Source organism: Urocitellus parryii, unplaced genomic scaffold, assembly GCF_045843805.1.
Source record: "Urocitellus parryii isolate mUroPar1 unplaced genomic scaffold, mUroPar1.hap1 Scaffold_37, whole genome shotgun sequence".
Lineage (NCBI taxonomy): Eukaryota > Metazoa > Chordata > Mammalia > Rodentia > Sciuridae > Urocitellus > Urocitellus parryii.
This window is the reverse complement of record NW_027553327.1, coordinates 2649017-2671897: the sequence shown is the minus strand read 5'-3', so window position 1 is coordinate 2671897 and position 22881 is coordinate 2649017. Positions and strand designations below refer to the sequence as shown.

The 22881-nt window shown below is 35.8% G+C and overlaps 1 protein-coding gene across 4 annotated transcripts in view; it reads left to right on the top strand.

Annotated features, from left to right (window-relative positions):
* LOC144252079 (transport and Golgi organization protein 1 homolog) overlaps positions 1–22881 on the top strand; it is an 89068-nt gene that overhangs the window by 34438 nt on the left and 31749 nt on the right. For all 4 annotated transcript variants that reach the window (XM_077794641.1, XM_077794638.1, XM_077794639.1 and 1 more), the window contains one exon: positions 12329–12447. The gene's annotated coding sequence lies outside the window, so the exon portion shown is untranslated. The remainder of the gene's footprint in view (positions 1–12328; positions 12448–22881) is intronic.

The window sequence follows — 22881 nt, the reverse complement described above, 5'->3', positions numbered from 1 at the left end:
GACAGCAGAATGCATTGTAATTCTTATTATACATATAGAGCACAATTTTTCATATCTCTGATTGTATACACAGTATATTCACACCCAGTTCCTGTATTCATACCTGTACTTTGGATAATAATTATCACATTCCACCATCATTAATAACCTCATGCCTCCTCCCTTCCCCTCCAACCCCTCTGCCCTATCTAGAGCTTGTTGTTCCTCCCATCTCCCACTCTCTATCCCACTATGAATCAGCCTCCTTATATCAAAGAAAACATTCAGCATTTGGTTTTTTGGGATTGGCTAACTTAGCATTATCTTTTCTAATTCCATCCATTTACCTACAAATGCTATGATTTTATTTTCTTTTATTGCTGAATAATATTCCATTGTATGTGTGTGTGTACACACACACACACCACAGTTTTTAATCCATTCATCTATTGAAGGGCATCTAGGTTGGTCCCACAGTTTAGCTATTGTGAATTGTGCTGCTGTAAACATTGATGCAGCTGTGTCCTGTAGTATGCTGTTTTTAAGTCCTTTGGGTATAGATTGAGGAGAGGGACAGCTGGGTCAGATGGTGGTTCCACTCCCAATTTTCCAAGTAATCTCCATACTGCTTTCCATATTGGCTGCACCAATTTGCAGTCCTATCAGCAGTGTATGAGTGTGCCTTTTTCTCCCACATCCTCGCCAACACTTATTGTGGTTTGTATCCATAATAGCTGCCATTCTGATGAGTGAGATGAAATCTTAGAGTGGTTTTGATTTGCATTTCTCTAATTGCTAGTAATGATGAACATTTTTTCATGTATTTGTTGACTGATTGTATATTATTTTCTGAGAAGTGTCTGTTCAGGTCCTTGGCCTATTTATTGATTGGGTTATTTGTTTTTTTTTTTTTTTGGTGTTTAGCTTTTGAGGTTCTTTATATACCTAGAGATTAGTGCTATATCTGATGTGTGAGGGGTAAAGATTTGCTCCCAAGATGTAGGCTTGCTATTCACCTCACAGATTTGCTTCTTTTGCAGAGAAGAAAGAAACTTTTTAGTTTGAGTCCATCCCATTTATTGATTCTTGATTTTAATTCTGGCACCAAAAGAGTCTTATTGAGGAAGTTGGAGCCTAATCCCACATGATGGAGATTAGGGTCTACTTTTTCTTCTATTAAACGCAGAGTCTCTGGTTTTATTCCCACGTCCTTGATCCATTTTGAGTTGAGTTTTGTGCATGGTGAGAGATAGGGATTTAATTTCATTTTGTTGCATATGGATTTCCAGTTCTCCCAGCACCATTTGTTGAAGATGCTATCTTTTCTCTAGTGCATGTTTTTGGTACCTTTGTCTAACATAAGATAATTGTAGTTTTGTGGGTTAGTCTCTGTATCCTCTCTCTGTTCTGTACCATTGGTCTACCAGTCTGTTTTGGTGCCAATACCATGCTGTTTTTGTTACTGTTGCTCTGTAGTATAGTTTAAGGTCTGGTATAGTGATGCCACCTGCTTCACTCTTCCTGATAAGGATTGCTTTAGCTATTCTGGGTCTCTTATTTTTCCAGATGAATTTCATGATTGTTTTTCTATTTCTATGAGGAATGTCATTGGGATTTTGATTGGAATTGCATTAAATCTGTATAGCGCTTTTGGAAGTGTGGTCATTTTGATAATATTAATTCTGCCTATCCAAGAGCAAGGTAAATCTTTCTATCTTCTAAGGTCTTTTTTTGATTTCTTTCTTTAAGGTTCTGTAATTTTCATTATATAGATCTTTCACCCTTACTGAGCTTCTTAATTCAAGAGTTCTTTCTAGCCTGGCACAGTGGTGCACACCTGTAATCCTGGTGACTCCAGAAGCTGAGGATCATGAGTTCAAAGCCAGCCTCAGCAAAAGCGAGGCACTCAGTGAGAACCTGTCTCTATTAAATACAAAATAGGGCTGAGGTGGCTCAGTGGTTCATGCCTCTGAGTTCAATTCCCAGTACTAAAAAATAAATATTTAAAAATCTCTCTCCTCTCTCCTCTCTCCTCTCCTCTCCCCTCCCTCTCTCTCTCTCTCTCTCTCTCTCTCTCTCTCTCTCTCTCTCTCTCTCTTAAAAAAAAGACACAACTGATGTGACTATGTGTACAAGCAGAGATATGAAAAATTGTGTACCATATGTGTAATATGAATTATAATGCATTATCCTGTCATATATAACAAGTTAGGATTAAAAATAAATAAATTTTTTAAAAAGATAAAAAAAGTGGGAAAATCAGAAAGTAATATCGTTCCATGCTGTACATATCACTTCCCTTTCTCAAGTACAATCTGGCACAAAATGTGTTGAGAAGAGATTCCCCTCCAAAAAAACAAATCCACTGGGGCTGGGGATATAGCTTAGTTGGAAGAGTACTTGCCTCACACGCACAAGGCTCTGGGTTCAATCCCCAGCACCACCAGAAAAAAAAATCTGATATTATATCCAATGGCATGAACAAGATTTAAAAAGCCACATAACCATAATGAGAGCACAAAGCACACAAAAGGCTTTCTAGATTCCAATCTAGAAAAAAAACAAACATATCCCAAGGGAGGAGAACAATGTTCTTGCAATTACTTTTCTCTAAGGAGTATCTTAGTATGGTAATGAATGACCTTTTTTCCCCCCAGCACTGAGGATTGAACTGAGGAGTGCTCTACCACTGAGCTACATCTGCAGTCATTTAATGTTTGTTTTGTTTTTGTTTTCCTTGAGACAAGAGTCTCACCAAGTTGCCCAGGTTCTCCTCAAACTTACCATTCTCCTACCTCTCAACCTCCTGAGTAGCTAGGATTATAGGCATGTACTATTGTACTGGCTACAAATTATATGTTTTTAAATCAGGAAATTGTCATTTAGAGAATATTATTCCCATGAGTCCTTTCTATATAAATTATTATAGAGCAAGCTTCACACAACCAATTGAAGAGACATTATCGTTAATAGATTATCCTATATTGTAGTTAATTGTATGGAAAAGAAACAATGTAGCAAAAATGAAATCATAAAAACAAAGACATTTCACATAGTAATGTAGATTAAAATGTCATCCAACTATAAATTCCCTCAAAATGCATGGACCAAGATCCTACCCAAGATTGAGACTTGAGGAAGGACTGACTGTATCCTTTAAAGGCACAAACTCGTTTTTTTTTCTCTTTGGTACCCTGTGCCACAATGTAAAGAAGCCCAGGCTATCTTGCTAGAGGGAGAGTCCATTTGAAGAAAGCCCCTGACATTTGAAAGACCACATGGAAAGGGAGACTACATAAAGCCAACAGTCAGCACCTTAGTTCCGGACATACAAAGCCATCTCAGACCTTGTAGTCTAAATCAGGCGTTTGCTGTATGGGTGAGCCTAGGTGACACTGGAGCAGAACCTTGGTTAAAGCCTTGACTTACAAAATTATGAGAAATAAAATGGTTGTTTGTTTGGTAGTGGGGATTGAATTCAGAGGCTCTCGGCCACTGAGCCACATCCCGAGCCCTATTTTGTGTTTTATTTAGAGACAGGGTGTCACTGAGTTGCTTAGTGCCTCGCCATTACTGAGGCTGGCTTTGAACTCTCGATCCTCCTACCTCAGCCTCCTGAGCCACTGGAATTACAGGTGTGCACCACCACTCCTAGCAAATGGTTATTTTTTAAAGCCACTAAATTTTGGAATTTTAAAAAATATAGCAATAGATAACTAAAACACTGTTTATTGATGATTTGCAGGGCTTTTATTTAATGACCAGTTTTATTAAAGAATACCCCATTTATTTCTACTGTGATCAGCAAACAAACTGATATTCAATATTTAAAATTTTTTGAAACTGATTAGTTTGCCAAGAATATAACCTATCTTGCAAATTTTCATGAGGACTAGAAAAGAATATATATTCTGGAGTTGTTGGGCATTGTCAGTCAATGTCAATAAGGTTAAGGTGGTTGATAGTTTTGTTCAGACTCTTGTGTATCATTAGTGATTTTTTATACTGTTACTATCAGTTGTTAAAAGGCTGTTAAAAATTCAAAGTATGGATTTATCTCTTCAGTTTTGTCAGCTTTCATATATTTGGGGCATATAAATGTTTGGTTGTATGGTGTCATGTTTCTGTGTTCTTAAAAAACACATTATGGTATTATGAAATGTCTTTCTTATCTCTTATAAAACTCTTTATCTTGAATTTAAATTCATCTGATGTTAGTATAGCCTCTGCATTCTTCTTGTCTTACTATTAATGATGTATTTTTATTTAATGTAATTAAATAAAATTACATTAAATAAAAATTAAATTTTATTTAATTTATCCACTAGCTTTTAGCTGTATTGCTTTACATTATTGTTTTAGCAATGTTTCCAGGAATTATGAAATGCATTCTTTAATTTATCACAGTTTTCATAGTTTAAATTGTGATACTTTCTCACATTTCCCCAAGTCTTTTGTGCTTTGTCGTCATACATATTACAGCTGTATACCCTATGTTTTTTACCTTAGTCATGTTTCCAAGAAATTAAAAGAATAAATATGTATACATATTGCCTTTTATATTTACCTACATTTTACTATTTCTAGTACTTTTCATTTCTGTTTATGGTGCATTGTCTTTAAAAATATCTACCCCAAATTCTCCACATTCCTGTATCATGTTGCTTCTCTCATTATGAAGTAATATCTATTTTCCCACCCACTGAGTCTGGGCTGGTCTTTTGTCTTGTTTTAATGAACAAAATATATTTTTGGTGAAAGTGATTCCATGCCAATCCTAGACATAACACCCTGGGAAGGTGTATACATTCTACTATTATCCTCTAGAAATCTAATCAACAAATAAAAAATTTTAGAATGACTGAATGACTAAAAGCATTTGAAGAGATAAGCCTGACCCAACCAGTTGAGCTAGCAGACATGTAAACGAAGCTATTTTGTCAGTTCTACCTTTGGTTAAACAATTCCTGCTAAAGGAAACCACGTAAGCAGTAATAAATACCTAGAGCAAAGGACCCATCAGGTTATGTAAAGCCAAATCATAGAATAAGGAGAAATAACAAAGAATTTTTATATTAAACCATTAAGTTTATTACACAGTGAACTAAAGCACACAGTGCATCTGTTTCTACCTGATGGATCATCTCCTTTTATCCTGAAGAGGTTCTTTTAGCATTAATAGTAGAGATCTATTGGTATTGAATTTTCTTTTTATTTATTTGAAAAAGTCTATTCTGCTTTCAGTTTTGAAGAGTATTTATTTATCCTGGATTAGCAGTTTTTTTCTTCTAGCACCTTAAACCTTTCCATTAACTTTAACCTCTCATTTCTGATAAGAAGTCAGCTATCATTTTAGTCATTTTTACCAATGTAAAACACACCACTTTTTTCTAATTGCCTTCAAGACCTTTTTCCTCCTAATTGATTATTTACAGTTGACTCTGATGCATCTAGGTGTGATTTGCTTTGTAACTAACCTTAGTATTCACTGAGTTTCCTAAATCTGTTAACATCTTTTTTGTTAATTTGGGATAATTTTAGCCATCATTGTCTTAAATATTTTTTTCTGTACAATTTATGCGTCTATTCTTCTAGAAATCTAATTATATGTATGTTAGGTCACTTTGTACTGATAGTAACCAAGTCTCTATTTTTTTCTTTCTGATTTTTAGACCAGATAATTTTTATTGGTCTATCTCCAAGTTAACTTTTTGCTGTTTTTGCACTATACAATCTGATGATAGATTTGTTTCATGAATTTTTCATTTCAAATACTATACTTTTTATTTCTTTTAAAAGAATTTTTTCATTTATATGTTGACACCCATATCTACTTATTCATTATGATTAAGCTTTTCTTTAACTCCTTGAAATTAGTTATTAAAACTATTTAAATTTTTTTTCGGCTAATCCTAACTTCTGGGTCAGCTCATGGAACTTTTTTTATATGTGATATTTTCTCTTGTGGTTCTCATTTTTCTATCTTCTTTGCATTCTGGCAAAATTTAATGATATTCTACATGCCTATAATCCCAGCAACTCAGGAGGCTAAGGCGGGAGGATCAAAGCTAGCCTCTGCAACTAAGGGATGCACTTAGCAACTCAGTGAGACCCTGTATCTAAATAAAATGCAAAAAAGTGCTGAGGTTGTGGCTCAATGGTTAAGCACCCCTGGGTTCAATCCCTGGTACCAAAAAAAATTTTTTTAATTATATTCTGGTCATTTATAGATGATACATCATAGGAAGTCTGGATTATGTTGTCTTCCTATAAAGGATATTCTGTTTTATTTGTCATGCAGGCTAATTACTGGTGAATTGTTTTGATCATATTAGATTTGGTATTACTATTATTATTATTATTTGGTTCCAGAGATTGAACTCAGGGTACTCAATTACTGAGCCACATCCCCAGACCTATTTTGTATTTTATTGAGAGACAGGGTCTTGCTGAGCTGCTTTAGCACCTCGATTTACTAAGGCTGGCTTTGAGCTCGTGATCCTCTTGCTTCATGCACCTGAGTCACTGGGATTATAGGCATATTCCACCGCGCCTCACTAGGTTTGGTATTTTTCTTTATTTCCATATTTCATGGTGCATTATACTTGTACATAATGGTGGGATTTGTTGTTATGTTTGCATGCATATGTACAATACAGTGATAAAACTTAGCCAATATCGTTCTCGAGTATTTCTCTTTTACCTGCTTTCCTCTCTCCCCTGATCCCTTTCCTCTACTGATCTCCCTTTGATTGTCGTCAGATTCCTTTCACACACACACACCTTTCTTTTTCTTTTTCCTTTCTGGCTGCCACATATATTTTCAGCATGAATCAATTTTGGTTTCAAATTTAGGTCTACCTTTTTCCCTTTACTCTTTTGTGTGTGGTTCTTTTTGCTAAGGCTTATTTCTGAACTCTTAATTAAGTACCTGATATATTAGTGAAGCTGCTGCAACCTGACTCTGCTGGAAACCTAATTTCTTCCAACATTGCCATTTAGCATCATCTTCAGTCTCCTTTATAGCAGTCAAACTCTGCTAAGCCTTAAAGAGTCTCATCTGGTACATTCATATGAAAAATGAATTTCCTCCAGGCTTTTAGTATTCTCTCTCTAACACACACACATAATCACATTGCACCCACCATAAATAGCTCAGACATTCTTGTCCACAAAATTCCAACCACTATGATAATCTTGCACTTTGATAATTTTCTCCTTAACTCAGTATGACCTCCATCTTACTTGAGCTTCATCTCCCTAATTGTGTTTTGTGCACCAGGCCTACAGTCATGTCTGAAATTAATACCTGAAAATGTTTAGTTTTCCTAGTTTTATATACTTTTGTGTCAGGAAAACAAATCCAGTACAGTAGATCTATAACAGTTTCAAGTAAAAGTACTAAATTACTTATATCCTTGCCCATCAATAGTGGTAGAGGCACTTAGGTGAACTTACATAGAAACTGCAACATCTTACATACTCAACAACAATTTCATTGCCCATGGAACCCAAAATTAATTGAAAGAGTAAACCCCAAAATGGATATCTGAAAAATAAACTGGTCAAAATTAGTAAGGCAATCAGACTTAAATAATCATATATTTTACCAATAGCACTAGCTTAAAAGTATGGGTCTACAATAACTAGAAAAATACAAGTTAATGGCTAGAGTCATAAAAGTTTCTATTATGATAGGCAGTCTCTTATGATGCTTTAATATTATATGATAGTTGTGAAATGATTACAAACTAATAATGAACATAATCTATTTGCAGATTACAATATTCTTCCCTGTATTATCTACAAAGTTTAGATACACCTCAAAATGCCCTGGAAAAGAAATTTCTTAAGTCTCATCAAAATGAACTGCCAGGTTTTTTTCCTACATTTGACATGACACAGTGCCAAGATTTCTAGTCCTGAATACACACTTTCTATAGGGAAGGGACATTTATCTTGGCAATTAATAGATCATTTATCTCATTTCATACAGCCAATTTTAGTCGTAAGAAAAGAAATGTTTATGTATTTATTCTGCTGACTTTAATCTATAATCTAATCAGGGATCAACAAACTTTTCCTGAAAAGAGACTGATAATAAATATATTAGACTTTGTAGGCAAGTCTTCATTGCCACTCAAGTGCCAATGTAGCACAAAAACAGCCTAGACTGTGGGTAAATAATATAAGCTTCTGTATTCTAATAAAACTTTGTTTACAAACGCAAGTGTTATTGTTGGACACCGTGAAAGAAAGAAAGAAAGAAGGGAGGGAGGGAGGGAGGGAGAGAGAAGGTGGGGGGAAAGAATGAAAGAAAGAAAGAAAGAGAAAAAAGGAATAAAGAGAACAATTTAAAAAAAAACAGTGTCAGGCTGACAGGTATGATTTGCTCATCACTGTTCCAGAGTATTAATGTTTATGCTCACAATAGATGTTTGGCTAGGCTGTATACATACATACATACATATATACATGAAAGCAATTTTGTTCTTTTGTTTGCTTTCTTTTATTTTTTCCATTTTTTTGTTGATACATTATAGTCGTAAATCATGGCAGTATTTGTCGTAACATATTTCCACATGCACAATATAACACTATAGTTTGGCCAATATCATTCCACAGTATTTTCCATTCGTTCCTCCCTCTCCTGGTCCCTTTCCTACACTCTACTGATCTCCTTTTGATTTTCACTTTTCTTTTCCTTTTTCCTCTCTTGCTTCCACATCCGAGAGAAAACATATGCTCCCTTGATTTTATGAGTTTAGCTTATTTTGTGTAACAGAATGTTCTAAAGTTTCATCCGTTTTCCAGCAAATGACATAATTCACATTTATGGCTGAATAAAGCTCCATTGTGTGTATATGCCACATTTTCTTTATTTATTCATCCTTGATAAGCACCTAGTTTGGTTCCAAAGTTTGGCAACTGTGAATTGTGCTGCTATAAACATGGGTATGCATGTACTACTCTAGTATTATGACTTTAATTCTTTAGGATAAACATTGAGTAGTTGTATACCTGGGTTATATGGTGGTTTCCTGCCTAGTCATTTGAGGAACCTCCATACTGATTTCAATAGTGGTTATATTCATTTACAATCCTATCAACAGAGAAAAAAGTGTCCCTTCTCCACATTCTCTCTAGCATTTATTATTGTTCATATTCTTTTTTTAAGTAGTTGGACACAATACCTTTATTTTTATTTATTTATTTTTAATGTGGTGCTGAGGATCGAACCCAGGGCCTTGCACGTGCTAGACAAGCAATCTGCTGTTGAGCCACAACCCCAGCCCCATATCATTCATATTTTTGATGGCTGCTATTCTGACTAGAGTGAGATGAAAGCTCACTGTAGTTTTGATTTGCATTTCCCTAATTGCTATTGATGTTGAACATTTTCATAGATTTGTTGTCCATTTTTATTTCTTCTTTTGAGAAGTATCTGTTTAATTCATTTGCCCAATTAAGCTAGGATATTTGAGGTTTTGGTGTTAAGTTTTTTAAAGTTTCTTATATAGTCTGGATATTAATCCTGTGTCAAAAGAGTAGTTAGCAGGGCTGGGGATGTGGCTCAAGCGGTAGCACGCTCGCCTTGCATGCATGCAGTCCAGGTTCGATCCTCAGTACCACATTACAAACAAAGATGTTGTGTCCACCGAAAACTAAAAAATAAATATTAAAAAATTCTCTCTCGCTTTCTTTAAAAAAAGAAAAAAAGAGTAGTTAGCAAATATATTTTCTCCCATTCCATAGGTTCTTTCTTCATGTTACCAATTGTTTCCTTTGTGTGCAGAAGCTTTTTAATTTGATGCCATTCTGTTTATTAACTTTTGTCATTATTTTCTGAGCTTTAGGAGTTCTAATAAGAAAGTCATTGCCTGTACCTATATGCTGGAGTCTCAAACCTATATTTTCTTCCAAGGATTTGCATAGTTTCTGGTCTAATTCCTGGGCTTTTGATCTCTTTCAAGTTTGTACAGGGTCTAGTCTTATTTGTCTACATATGGGTAATCAATTTTTCTGGCACCATTTGTTTAAAGCCTGTCTTTTCTCCCAATGTGTTTTTGGCATCTTTGTCAAGAATCAGATGACTGTTAACTGTGTTGGATCTTTTTCCGTGTCTTCTCTTCTTTCCCATTGGTCTATGTATCTGGTTTTATGACAGAGCCATGCAGTGGTTATTTCAATAGCTTTGTAGTATAATTTGAAGTCAGGTATTGTGATGATGCCTCCAGCTTGCTTTATTGACTTAGAATTGTTTTGGCTATTCTGAATATTTCATTCTTCCAAATGGATTTCAGGACTGTTTTTTCTACTTCTGGGAAAATGATATTTATTATTATTATTATTATTATTATTATTATTATTTTAAATTTATATGACAACAGAATGCATTACAATTCATATTACATATATAGAGCACAATTTTTCATATCTCTTGTTGTATACAAAGTATATTCACACCAATTTGTGGGTATTTTGATGGGAATTGCATCAAATCTGTATGTTGCTCATAAAACCAATTTCAAACATATACAATCATATTAGTAGTGATTTTAGTGTCCAAAAAGAGATCTACTAAACAGTAATTACTGGGCTGGTTTGGTGACTTGTAGTCCTAACTACTCAGAAGGCCAAGCCAGGAGGATTGCTTGAGTCCAGGAGTTGGAGATCAGGTTAGGCGACATAGCAAGACCCCCATCTTAAAAATAATAATAATTACTGATGTCAAAACACATCTCAAACATTATGATAGTCACTAACTCTTCATTGTTTTCCTTGAAACTCTAATATACAATTAGTGAATGTCAATTTAGGACTAATTGTGCTGTTTTATAGAGGAGAAAGCTGATTATAATAATAAATGAAATCAGCTATCATGAACTGATTTGTGTTTATTTAATTACAATTATCATGCTGATGACTCTAATATGTAAAGTCTCCACCTATAGTTCCCTAGGTGCTAATTTTAAAAACGTGAGTTTTCACTAAAAATAAGAAAAGAAACCCCTCCATATGCATTTCAATAATTCAAATTGTATCATAATTTGACTATTAACACAATGCAACTAGTTCAGATTTAAATTCAAGATTACACAGTGCAAAAGAGGGAATAGTCTTGGAAAGGAAAGTAGAAAAATGTAAGATCCCTCTTAGAGGTCAGAAAAAATAAATTCAAAAATGTGATTTTTTTAAAGGTAGTGTTAACTTGAAGTGGAAAACAAAAAGCAAAAAAACCTTTGAAGCAAATTCAGTTGTGTTTACAAGGGCCTTTGAGTTTCTTTGATGTTTTAGTGATTCTGGTTTTTAAAATGTTGATTTGTGGAGGATGGGCACAGGGGATTAAATCTAGGTGCTTAACCACTGATCCACATCACCAGCCCTTTTTTACATTTTTTTTATTTTGAGATAGGAAATCCATAAATTACTTAAGGCCTTGCTAAATTGCTGATGGTGACTTTGAACTCAAGATCCTCCTGCCTCAGCCTCCAGAGCCACTGGGATTACAGTGTGCATCATGAAGCCCAGCCTTAAATGTTGATTTTATAATCCTTTCTTTTTAGCTGATAAGAGAAATTACAAAATACAGAATACTTGCAAACTACAAAATATAGGATACTTACAACTAAAGGTGCTTTGTTAAATGATCAGAGTTTAACTAACATTTCAAGCAGTGACTCTCAAACTGGGAGAGTGATACTAGTCTTTTCAAGAGAAGTTTAGAAATGCCTGGGGGCATTTTGTTGTTGTTTCACCATGACTGAGGAAACTACTAACATTTTTTGGCCAGGCCCATAGATAGTATATAACCTTCAGCTAGTAGGAATAGTCCAAACCAAAGTACCAATAGAGTTCTATCAAGAAACCCTGGTGCAAAGAAGTAATCTACCAAGGAAAACACAGTTGCAGTTAAGTAAGAGAAAAGAGCAGGTGCCGGGTGCAGTGCTTCATGCCTGTAATCCCAGTGCCTCTGGAGGCTGAGGCAGGAGGATCGTGAGTTCAAAGCCAGCCTCAGCAAAAGTAAGGCCCTAAACAATTCAGTGAGACCTTATCTCTAAATAAAATACAAAATAGGGCTGGAGATGTGATTCAGTGGTCTAGAGCCCTTGAGTTCAATCCCTGTTACCAAAGAAAAATAGACCACCCAAGTGATTTGTTTGTACCAGTAGGTCTACCTAAAACGAAAAGGGATTTTATGCAGTCAAATTTTTTTATTATCCATTTAAATATAATTCTTTATTTCTTTATGTTTGTCAAGAAGTAAATATATTTAAGATAACAACAAAAATAATAAAAGAATGACAAGTGTAGGAACCTAATGATGACTTACACTTTTTGATTACAGACTTGACATTCATCTGAAATGACAATGCAATCCCTAGCTACTGCAACAGAAATCCTAACCTCTGAGTGAAAAAAAAGAGGGATGTTGAGATACCTTCAATCATCTTTTCTCACTTCTGAGTAAGTACCAAGAGAGGTTGGCCAAAAATATTTTAAAACCTAAAACATACTATTAAACTTGGCTTTTCTTTAAAATAAGTGCAAGTATATGATATGGCCTAGTGTTAATTTACAATTCCTACTTTCTTATGCTTTGACTGTCTTTAAATGTGCCCAGTTTGAACTGAGATGTGCCATAAGTCAGATATCAAAGACTTATTATGAAGAATGTAAAATAACAGTTATATTTTTATTATGATTACAAGTTAAAAGGATGTCATTTTGAATATATTGAATTATGTAAAATGTATTATTAAATGAAGCTCATCTGTCTTACTTTTTAAAATATGACTTCTAGAAAATTTAATTTACATGTAGAGTTAATATTATATTTCTATTGGTGGTTCTAAGGGATCAGTGAGAAATAAGAGAAAGATCATGTTCAGATTCTCTATTTCATCATTTGCGTTTGATGTCATTCACTGATCCTCCTTATGTATTCCAAACCATTTCAAATTTCATTTGGATTTGGGTAAGACTGAGCTTTCATGCTAATCACAGAGAACTTACTTTCCCATATATATTTGTTCAGTGTCCCCCACTGAGTATAGTCTTCATAATAGTGTTTATGGTCCTGTTTCTAATTTTATACTGCATGCATCAGTTAAAATGCTGAAGATTCAGGAGGGTTTGCTTTGCTTCAGTGTATGCTCTGGTAGACTATATGTTATCCCGAAGAACATATTTTCTCCTCCACTCTCCCTGTCTCCTCCAAGAGGTGCTTGTGATCTTCCAAGCACACTTTTGGAGGATGTTATCAGCCTTACTTTGTTTCAGTGAGAAGAGAACAGTTTCCAGAGTATGCACTATCTAAAAATGTCTTCTTAGTGATGAAAGCATTTATTGCCAAGACTTTTGTTGCTTTGTCAATTGTCTATATTGGCTGTAACCGCCAGGATTTTGCTGTTTAATTATTTAAACCACATAAATGGGCAATCTTTCATATATTATCTCATTTTCTTCTTAAAAAGTGAATTATAAAATTTTAACTTTGACCCCATATTTGTATAGATGAAATATCTGAGACTCAGAAAAGTTAATGATTTCCCTATAGTCACACAATTAGACTTCTGACTCTTACTACAATCTTTTTGGCTATATTCCTTACTTCTGCTGCTGTTCTAGTAAGGAAGTAATTTATATTTCTGAAAACTAAATGTATAAAGCCCAACAGTGCACTGTGGAAATTGAGATGTGCAGGCCACAAGTCCCCAACATCTGTTCTGCATTTATTTCAACACACCAAATATTTGACCTCCGTGAAAAGAATGCCAAGGTAAATTAGGCAGAACCAGAAACAGGAACTCATATATATGCCATATATTAGTGGCAATTTCAGATGTTTGAGTTTCTTTCTTTGTACAGTTGAAAGTGGAATAATATTTCAGGGCTAGACAAACAGTAGATGCTGGCAGAAGACCTTGCCTTGTATATGACTCACTTCCATTAGTACAGTACACTTCAACATGACTTTTTAATTGTGGGGAGTACCTCAGCCCTACTGGTCATGCCCAGCCTAAACCTCCATCTTCCCTGGATTTAAGGGCAAGATACTTGTTTAAATTCCACTTAAGTTATATGATCCCTTTACTTAAAGTCTAATATTTTCTGCATTTTTATTCTATTAAGTCTAAATCCTTATGCTTGATTTTCAAGGAATTTCATAATCTGACCTAAGCACACAAATATGTCATCCTTTATAGAATCCTTTCCTCTTAGCAAAATGAGGTGTCCTTACTGTCCTTTAAACATACTTCTTTCTGCTGAGTCTTTCTTATGCTGTTTAATTCACTTGCCTTTTATTCTCTTTTTAGAATCTGAATCCTATGTACTTATCCAGGTCTAGCTCAAATCCCAAGACTCATCTCTTACTTTTAACTCTTTAGTGTTTACAATTTGTACCAAAATACATTTTAGCATTTATTTTGTGGCAGGGTAGTGCCCTTTCCACCCCCCCCCCCCCACTACACTAACTTTTACCAAGGAGGAAACTGGTGTTACCAAGAAAGACCTGTTTATTTTTTTAGGAGTTCCCACTCTCGGGATTATAATGAGGATCTAGAGTCACCTCCACCCTTGGAGATAGATCCCAGATTGGGGTCCTTCAGCACAGGTGTAAAGGTTGATCCATTGCCTAAACCTCTTACACTGGCACAGAAGATGATGTACACACACACACACATACACACACGCGCCAAAACTCGAAGGAAGGAAGGGAGGGAGGGAGGGAGACCCTTTGAAATCCATTGAGAAATGATACTGTTCTGGTCAACCTGACAGAAAATGGGTATTTGTTGTCATTTTCTGATTTACCATATTGTGACCAAGCATAGTGCTTTTATTTTTATTATTTTTTTTTACTAAGACCTTTACTAGGATTCACCTGGTTTATAACTTTCTACCTTTAAATATAACTGAATCTGCTGGAAGGTGGTGGCAGAGTCTGTAATCCCAGATATTCAGGAGGCTGAGGCTGGAGGATCACAAGTTTGAGGTAAATGTGGGGAACTGAGCCAGACTCTGTTTCAAAATAAAAACTAAACTGGTGGCACACACCTATAATCCCATCAGCTCAGAATGGTGAAACAGGAGAATTGGGATTTCAAAGCCAACCTTAGCAACTTAACGAGGCCCTGAGTAACTCAGTGGGACCTATCTCTAAATAAAATACAAAAGAGGGCTGGGGATGTGGCTCAGTGGTTGAGTTCCCAAGAGTTCCATCTCTGATAGCAAAAAAAAAATTAATAATAAATGAATAAATAAAATGGGCTGGGGAGTAGCTCAGCAGTAGAGCACCCCTGGATATTTGTACTAGGGAGTACAAAAAAAAAAGAATTTTCAATGCATATTACTTTTTGTCTAGTTTATTTCATTCAGAATCTCCCTGTTTTTGCTATTATCAATAGTTCTTTATTCTTGCTAAGTATGTTTCCAAAATTTATTATCTATTTTCCTATTGATATACATTGGGGATTTTTTTTAAGTAAACCAGGTTATATTTATACAGTGGAAAATTATTAAGCAATGAAAATAAGAAGTACATTCACATTCAACAACTTGGATAAATCTTATAAAAATACATATGGAGCTAAAAAAAGCCACATACCAAAGATCACATGTGTATGATTACACTGTATAAAGTAACAAAACAGGCAAAACTAATCCTTGTTATTAGAAGTTAAAATAGTGCCTAACTCTGGGGGAGCGGAGGGAATAATTAGGGGAGCAATAAGAAAGGGCTCATGAAGGTGCATTTGATGTCCAGTTTCTTGACCTGGGTTAGGGTTCAGTGGATATGTTTACTTTGTGATAATTCATTGTGCTATACGTGATTTTCTTTTGTCTGTTATATTTAATAAAAGAGAAGCTCTATTAACAGTAAAAAAAATCAGTCTCTACATTCATGTAAAAGTTAGTAATCAAATGCCTACTATATGGTTAATATGAGTATAAGGGTTCTGAGGCATGTAAGACAGACATGTTCCCACAGTCCAACATTGGGGATTTTTTGACTATTACAAATAAAACCACCATGAATAGTTGTGCACAAGTCTCAGTGTGGATGTATGCTTTTATTTCTCTGGAGTAAATATCTCGACAGATGTGATTTAACTTTTAAAGCAACTGCCAAACAGTTTTCTAACAGTTTGTGCCATTGTTTGTACTACATGTTATAGTCTGCAGTTCTAAGAGAGATACCATAGTCTTCATCTTTGTCAACATTTGTTATGATCAGTCTTAAATTTTGTCCATCCTACTGTATGTGTAATAACATTGCAGTTTTGATTTACATTTCAACTTACGTTGGATATCCTTTCATGTGCACATTCACCATATTTGTATCTACTTTGGTGAAGAAAAAAAATCTTCTGCCCATCTTTTCAAATTGGGTGATTTTTCTTATTAATAAGTTGTAAGAATCATTTGTATATCCTAGATATCATTCCCTTGAGAGAGAGATGTTTTGCCAATACTGTGTCCTAGTCTGTCAGCTTACCTTTCCATTTCCATAACAATGAATATAGAATAGACAAAGTTTGTTGTTGTTGTTTTTGGTACTGGGGATTGAACTCAGGGGCATACCACCACTGAGCCACATCCCCAGTCCTATTTAGTATTTTATTTAGAGACAGGGTCTCACTGAGTTGCTTAGTGCCTCACTTTTGCTGAGGCTGGCTTTGAACTTGCAATCCCCCTGTCTCAGCCTCTTGAGCAACTGGTATTACAGGTATGTACCACCACGCCCAGCATGAGACAAAGTTTTTAAGTCTGATTTATTTCTGAGAGGAGAGAGAAAAAAGAGAGCATGAGGCAGAGAGAGCTAGTTAATTTTAAAAGTCTCTGCCAAGCAGCTTTTTATATTTTCTTCCAGAAGTTGTATAGGTTTAGCTGTTACATTTAGGTCTGTAGTCTATTCCTACCAGTAGTGTGTGAGGGCTCCTATTGATCCACATCCTTGCCAACTTATTATTATCTTCTTGATTATAACCATCTTAATAGATGTGAAGTAGTATCTCACTGAGGTTGTACATTTCCCTAATGGTGCTGGGTATCCTTTCATTTGCTTATTTGCTTTTGCATATTTTCTTTGGAAAAATGTCTATTCTAATTTCTTGCCATTTTTTTTCATATTGAACAATAAGAATTGCTTGTATATTCTAGGTAGTTATATTCTAACTACATGAATTGTAAATATTTTCTTCTATGATTGTGTTTTCACTTTCTTCGATGGTAGCCTTTAAAAGTTTTAAATTTGATGAAGTTCATTACTTTATTATTTTTTTCTTTTGGTGCTTGGGCCTTTGGTGTCTTAACTACAAAGTCATTGTCTACTCCAAGATTTACCTATGCTTTCTTACATTTAGTTTTGGTTCATATATATATATATATATATATATATATATATATGTGTGTGTGTGTGTGTGTGTGTGTGTGTGTGTGTGTGTGTGTGTGTGTGTGTTGTCCATTTTGAGTTCTTACATTTATGTCTGTGGTCCATTTTCAGGTAATTTTTATGTGGGGTAGGGTTTAACTTAATTCTTTTGCATTAAAGACTACATCATTTTGAAATATATTTTCATTTGGAATGCAATTCTAGGATGTCAGTGTTTTTTTCTTTCAGAACTTGAAAATGTTGATGTACTGTTTTCTGCATGGTTCTTGAATGAATTTTGACATTTTACTTTCACTCCTTTGTACATAATGGTGTCTGTTTTCTGTAGATGCTTTTCAATTTTTTTCTTAGCACTTGTTTTAAGCATTTAGTGTATATTTGTGTCATCTTTATCATTTTTCTTATTCATTGAGCTTTTTGAATCTGAGTGTTCATCAGATATAGAACATTTTTATTTATTATTTATTCAAATGTGTTTTTCTCACCTCTTTTAGGAACTACCATAACATATATATATATATATGTTGGACTGGTTGAAGCTGTGCATACTGATGCTCTGTTCAGTTCAGTCTCTTTCTCCATGTTTGATTTTGGAGTCTTTATCATTGCATATTCAGTTTGCTGATATTGACTTCTTCAATGTCGAATTTGCTGTTAATCTCATTCAGTGTAATTTTCACCTTAGCCATTGTTTTATCTGATTTTATCTAATTTTATCTGTTTTATCTAATTCAGACATTTTTATATCTTCTTTTTCTCCTTTACATGCTTATTCTTTTCCATAGCATCTTGAACATATGGTATACAACTGTATTAATGTCCTTGTATAATAACTCTATCACAGTGTAATTAATGATCATTTCTATTAATTTTCTTTTCAACATGGGTTATATTTTCCTACCTCTTTGCATGCCTCATACATTTTTATTGGATTCCAAACATTGTGAATTTACCTTGTTGAGTACTGGATATTTTGTATTCGTTTAAATATTCTTGAGCTGTGTATAGCTTTTTTTTCTAAACTATCTTGGAAGCATTTTTATCTTTTTAAGATTCTGCTAGACTGGAGTTACCTTCAATCTTGGGCTAATTTTTCCCTTTTACTGACTATGTTACTTGATGCCCTTTTATTATAGATTTTCCATTCCAGCTGGTGATTACAAAAATTGATCTCCATGCCAACAATCACCACCACCTTCCATTCTGTTCTTTTCTGAAGGTTCTTTCTCTGGCCTTACATGTGTGCCCATTGTTACATAGCCACAGACTTCAGGGGAACCATCCATAGATGTCTAGAGAGCTAGTGCATGTACACACTCTCCCTCCCTCTGCAATTCCCTACTCTCCCCTTTATTCTGCTCTGGGACTTCTAGCTGCATCTGTCTCTTCAGACTTTAAAATCCATCTCTTCAACTCAGGAGATTTTCTATTTGAGTTTCCCTTCTCTGGATGTGGCCTGAAAAAATTCTTTCCAGGGAGTAAATTGGGATAATCCTAGCACTCATCTCTCATGCTTAACTTTATCTTAGAGGTCACTCTTACGCTGCTTATTATCTAATATCTGAGAACTGTTGTTTGTATTTTGTCCACTTTTTTCCAATGTTTTATATGTGAGGGTAAATCTGTTGCCCCTCTTGGAGAGATTTAGTCTTCCATAAATGTTTAACACTATTTTCTGACTCATCATTTACAATAGATGAGGTTCTTCCTGGTAACAGCAGCGTTAGGCCTACTGAATGCTCCTAGGCAAGTGCCTTCACAAGTTTCCAATGGTATATGTTATTATGCTGCCAATTATTTGTTTCAGATATGTTTTTCTTGTCTCATTTAGATTGTACTCTGACATTAGGAACCCTTCATATCTTAGAATTTTATGTCCCCTCCACCCAAACTGGTCACATTTACCTTTAACCATTACTCAACGCTTACCCCGTAAGATTTCCCTTTGAGGTATTAAAGAATAATGCACTTGAGATTATTTATCTCCATGCCAACAATCACCACCACATTCTATCCTGTTCCTTTTCTGAAGGTTTTTAATATAACCTTATATTAAACATCATGTTAAACATCAATGCCACATATTTAAATGCTATGAGTAAAAGTGAATGCTGATTCATCCACTAATTGTATGTATCCTGATAGAAAGAACTACCACTACCTTATTGTGGCCAGTTGAGAAATTTTCTTCTCATTATCCACCAGACTAGTTAATATGTCTTTAAGGCAATAAGTTTAAAAAATAATACTGATAAATCAAAGTATTGAAAACTCTACAAAATAAGAAGCTAGTTCTTCAGTAACTGGAAGCACTGACTATGCATATAAAAGTATATCTGATTATGAGTCAAAGTAAATATCAAGAAGATAATATGCAATTAGATCATTTTGCTATTCTGATTTTTCCACCAATGAATTATCATTAATTTCTATTCTACAATAAGAAAAATTCTACAACATACCATATTCTATAATAAGAAAAATAAGAAAAAATTAAAGCTAGTTTTAAAAGATCTACTTAAATATTCCAGTATCATGTAACCAAACAACTACTCTCCACACAAGTATGTTTTCATTCAACAACAAACACATTCAGGGGTACATTCCTGGAGTTGAGGATGCATGCTGCTGAGAGGTGGACCTTAAATGCCTTGTTCTCATAGCTTATTTCCTCTCAGTACTATTTATATATGGGGGCTTAATAGTTAATATAGGTGTTTAGGTTAATAGTGTAGTATATTTATAATATCATTGGAACCATGAGTTTACCCAACAAATCATTTGTTAACTCTCTCATACATTCTAGGCATTTCCCTAGTCACTGATGTAACAGTAGTGAACAAAACAACTAATTTCCTGCTCCTGTTGGAAATTGTGTTTGAGGTTGGGTCAGAGCAGTCAAGTAGATAAACAAATGTAAGGCAAGTGGTAAGAGAAGTCTAAAGTGGTAAGGCAAGTCTGAAGAGAAAGAAAGGCAGGGTAATGGGCTTGATAGTCATGGCAAGAGGCTCTATTTTGTGTAGGATGGCCAGGGAAGGCCTTTATCACATGAAATGCCACTGTTACAGAGACATGATAAAGTGAAGGGGTAGTTAGCTAGTCAGATGATTTGGGGAGTTAAGGTTGAGGCAAAGTTGCAAGTGTAAATGCTCTGAAGCAGGGGTGGGCTTGGTGTATTTAAATGGAACTAACAGACAAGAGAAGAATGTTAGGAAATGGGGAGAAAAGGATGAGGGGAGTCACATTGAATAAGAGCAGTCCATAATAAGCCAGGGCAGTCCATAATAAAGTCATGGCTTTTTTTCCTGATACCAGAGATTGAACCCCCAGGGGCACTTAAACACTGAGCAACACCCACAGTCCTTTTTAAAATACTTTATTTAGAGATAACTCTCACTGAGTTGCTTAGGGACTCACTGCATTTCTGAGGCTGGCTTTGAACTCAGGATCCTCCTGACAGCCTCCTGAGCTGCTGGGATTACAGATGAATACAACCAGGCCTGGCTAAAGTCATTGCCTTTTATTTGGAAATGGGAAGCTATAGGAAGATTTTGAGCAGAGAGACACAATCAAATTTATATTTAAGAATATCACTCTAGTTGCCATCAGTACAATAGATATTGGGGGAAATGAGGGCAGAAGCAAGGACAGAAGAAGGCTAAGGGAATCATTCAGGTGACTTATGATGTGGGTTTGGCCTGTATATTGGCTTAGCAGATGCAGAGGAGTGGTCAGATTGGGGGCATGTTTCAAATGCTTATTTGGAAAATGGGAATTAAATTGTCATTCTTATTTCTGAGATAGGGAAGACTGAAAGGAGCAGATTTTGAGAGAAAAATGAGTTCAGTTTTTTCAACATGTTGTTAGAGATGCCTACTAGATACATTTTATAATAAATACATGGTAGAAAAGAAATGAAGAATGACTCAGATAGACAGTTTCTCTCTATGATCCACTGGTTCTCCAGAAAGCACAGAAGTACACTGTACCAACCGGGACCTCTCATGGCCCCTGTAGACAAATGTTTGTGCACACCTTTTTTCCATCGTTTTCTTTATTTAACATTATGAGCATGGTGGACTACATTCTTTTCTCTAAGTTTTAAAGATTCAGTTAATTTGGGGAAACAACTGATGGGTTCATTGTTGGAGGTTGATGAATAACCTTAGCAGAGACTATAGTAACAAGCCCTTGGTCACAGACAGATGAGAATGGCTCCACCAAGGATGGGAGCATTGCAGACACTCTTCCTTGGGCTGGCTAGCTTGTGCCTTCCCCCTCTTAACTGTACATGTCAGTAATTCAGCTATATTATGATTTAAATCAGATTTTGCTCCTCTTGTCAGAAAGTACAACAATTGCTTGTTGATAGGTTGTGATGAAAAGGAGTCTACTCCTTGGGCTTGAAACTTAGCTCCATTACTCACTGGATGTGTGACTGCCTCAATTTACTCTAAAATAAGGATTTGAATAGGACCTACTACTACTGTAAGGTACTATTGTTATGAAGATTAAATGAATTGATATGTATAAAACCTTCAGAATAACAACTGGACATAAAGCGTTCAAGAAACGTTAGCTAGTAGCTTTCTTCTCTGACAATCGGTTTTGTCAGTTGGTTCCCAATAAGTTGTGGACTTTTTCCGACCAGGACCAGATATCTTGTCTTTTGATTTTCATCCACTCCAACACCATTCTAGGGCCTTGTCCAGCGTCTGGCATGAATGGTAGCACAAAATGAGAGTTAAAAATATGCTTTTGAATTAAATAATTTCTTCCCTTATGGATAAAGATAAGAATCTCAAGATCTTAGCTGGAAGACTAATGTCCATCTCTCTGCCCCCACCTGTCCCCGCCTTAAAAAAAAGCAGGCCACTGTCTCCAGTTTACACCCTTACTCACAGTTCCATTCACCTTCCCCTTTCCTAATCAGAGGGATCTTGGGGTGGGGCTTCAAGGATCCTCAAGGAGTTTGAAGGGGAGGGAGCCTGGAACACTAGACTAGCTGTGACAAGTCATGGGTGGGATTTGGTAGTTCAGAAAAGGAGGTACCAGACCAGGAATGGGGGATGGGAGTGATGGTGGAGTGGAGTGGGCTAGTTCAGGATGGACCAGAAAGGAGACATTGAGGAAAGCCAGAAAGGACCGGTTGGCGGAGTGGGGGGGGGATGGGTGGGTGATGACTTGTGAGGGCATAGAAGCAAAGGCAGGTGATTGGACGAGAAGGAGAGTTCTAGTTGCCAAGGCAGCGACTAGAGGAGAAGGTCTTCAGTTGAGGAGAAGGTCTTGACTAGAGAAGGACAGAGCTCTGGCTCTGTGAGTTCTCCAGTAGAGTCTGTGCATCTACCCCCAGATATCCCTGCTGACGTGTCACCCAGGAAAGGCTTAAGCCTTCCCGGGCGCCACCCCTCCCCGCCTTGCTACCCACCACCCCTCCCTGCCTCGCTACCCACCCGCCCCCTGAGCCCCCTCCAGCGCCGCCTGCCACTGCCTGCCTCAGC